Genomic DNA, 2,994 nt, shown 5'->3' with positions numbered 1-2,994 from the left:
TAAACGAGGCCATTTAGATGGAGGGGGCATCTTTGGAATGCCACCCGTCACATAGCCACGTTCTAAACGACTGGCTTGTGACACCGACTGAGCACGTTCACGTGTCGTCGGCGGAGCTTTAGGCTCCGAATCCTCTATGTCAGAACCATTATGGATTATGGTCTGAGCATAAGGCGTTGTGGTTATACCCAACGGAGAAGCGGCTGCGCCTTTATGGGCAGCGCTCTCATTACCTGTCGCTGCGCTTTCCAGCGCAGACGACGAGACAGCATTCGTAAATGCTGCTGTCTCCATGTTCTGAGCCATGAGAGAAGTTTGGATGGGCAATAATGCGCCATCATCATTCCTCATGAGCTCGTTGTCCGCATCACTACTATGAGGTGACGGCAACGGTGTCGACTCATTGTAGTCAACAATGATCGACGGATCAACATCCTCACTATTCAAGTGGGATGGATCCTATAGCCCTGTTAACGCGACAGCAGCAGTGGCTGTCGGCGTTCTGACTAAGGCATTAGACGCGGCCGGCGAATTAACGCGGCGCGTGCGCTTAGTGTGAGGTTGAGTGGGCGTCTTCGCAGACGACCCACCAACATGGCCCCTTTTAGGTAGCATCTTTGGCGCCGTGTATGGAAACACGTGCGCTAGAGTGATTAAGTGAACTAGCGACGCGTAAAGCTGCTCGCAGTTCCTCTCTCCTCTTTGACGAATTTAAAAATATAAATTCGTTCTTAAAGGGGGGGTGGGTAACGGGCTAAAGTTGCCCTAGTGTTACACAGTCCCCGTTAAGTACACTTGGTGTACTCAAGAGGATGGCCAATTACTTAATTAAAGTAATCAGACTCAGCACTCGGGTGTGGTTCACATTTGTGACTAACACTTGTGTATGTGATGCACATAGGTGCATTCACATTAGGAGGGATACGGCACGGCCCATCGCGACAGGCCCTTTTAGAAAGGTGCCGTCGACGATGGAAGAGGCAATTCAAATTTCCTTAGTTGAGGAACAATCCTACAACAGTGCCTCGGCGTCTGCTTGGTATAAATCGTCCGAGAGGTTGGATGCCACTCCTATGGAGTTGGGTAATGTAGACATAGTCTGCTTCAAATGCGGCAAGACGGCCATATGATAGCTCGCTGCTATGCCAGAGTCCCTGCTGGGGTTAAAGCGCCCAGCAAGAGAACTCCCTCCCCAAAGGGTGATGGTAAGAACCGGCCTGCAAGATGCATGAGTTCTGCATCAACCACTGAGGGTTCGGGAAATGCAAGAGCGCAGTAAGCGCGGGATAAACTATAGACACAGACTCTAAAGCTACCTCTTAGCTCAGAGTTATCGAAAAAATGGGTAGCATAGTCTCTGAGGTCTCGAAACTTAGCACCTCAACCCTACTGGTCTATAGCGCTCAAGTACGAGGCTATGACCAAGTAGTAACGACCCTCCTAGTGGATTCGGGTGCATCCCAGAATTTTTTGACGCTAGCGGCTCTAGAACAGAGATCGGCGGTGTTTGAGTCGCTTTGCTAGGAAGGCAAGCGAGAAGAGGCGACCGTTCGTTTAGCGAACGGCGCACTCGTATAGTCTGAGGGAGTTCAAGTAGAACTCGCTTTCAATTTTAGTGACTTCTCTTTGAAAGAGTAATTCACAGTGCTAGATTTGAAAAGTCCGTATGACCTCATCCTAGGCATGCCATAATCGGCAAGACACCAACCATGGATAGACTGGCCTACACGCACAGTTGCTAACTCTACGCAGGACACCAGAAAGGATGCGATCCTGCGAGAGGCTTATGCAACTGATGTCGTGTACAACGCAATTCAAGGTGCGTTGACGGGATGTCAAACGTCACCAATTCCTACCTAGCTCAGAGAGACTGGTGTAGTGAAAAGCACGATGACAAGTAGTCATGCGTCCAATTGTCCTGTACAGAGCCGATAGCCTGTGGCAGAAGATAGCGAGCTGACAGGAAGTCGAGCGTCAAGAACCGCCACAGAGCCTATAGACTGGTCCGGTTGGAAGTGGTGCGTTAGCCGAGAGAGCAACGGCACTGAAATCCAAGTCAAAGGTCGTGGTGACTCGGAAAACGTGTGCCTGGCACGTCAAAAAGAGGGACCTTTGGAACAGTCCCGGCCGAAAATGACGGGCCTTCTCACGAAGTGATAGACGCCGTCGAAGACAAGATGACGGAGGCATTTTCAGTTGAAGTGCTTCAGCACGTCTTGAGATCTACCGGGGGATCGTAACCTCCGAAAGATGTCTTGGGATATGTTCCTGTCCGAACTTAAGAAAGGAAAAATCCACGAAGTAGTCGCACTTGTTCCAGTAGAGAGCTTGGTGGACTGTTGCTCATCGTCCCCAATGGTCGAGAGCGTACTGGAAACATACAGAAAGAAAACGTTCGCTGCTCAAGGCTGGTATGCCTTGATAGACAGTCCATTCTTTGAGGTTATGCGAAAACATCGCGATGTGTTCCCAGAAGAAGTGTCGAGCCGCCTACCAGCAGATAGGGGCATCGGGCACGAAATAGACCTCGAACCTGGCACCAAGTATTGTAGGACCAGGCAATGGCCGTTGCCGAAAGAACAAGTCGATTTTATCGATGAATTCTTCGACAAGCGAGCCAAGGCGGGACATGTGCGTGAGAGCAAATCGCCTCAGTGCAGCCCAACCTTTTGTGTGCGTAAAGCCACAGGTGAATGGCGCGTGGTTCATGCTCACAATAAGCTGAACACGGCGACCATACCGGCGCAAACGCCAATCCCGCGGAAAGATGTTTTGTTGAACTCCATGGGAAAGTCAACTATCTTTTCCGCGTTGGATTTAAAAGATGGCTACTAACAGGTACTCATGAGAGAGTCCAATGTAGCCATTACGGCAGTAAGCATTGAGAGTGGCTTGTGATACCCCAAGATTTAGATAACACACCGGCGACACTCAACCGAGTGGTGGCTCACGTGATGCGTCAGCACCGTGCCTACGCGCCCCATTCATAGTAGG

Source organism: Bremia lactucae, linkage group LG1 (assembly GCF_004359215.1).
Source record: "Bremia lactucae strain SF5 linkage group LG1, whole genome shotgun sequence".
NCBI lineage: Eukaryota > Oomycota > Peronosporomycetes > Peronosporales > Peronosporaceae > Bremia > Bremia lactucae.
This window is presented reverse-complemented; position numbering follows the sequence as displayed.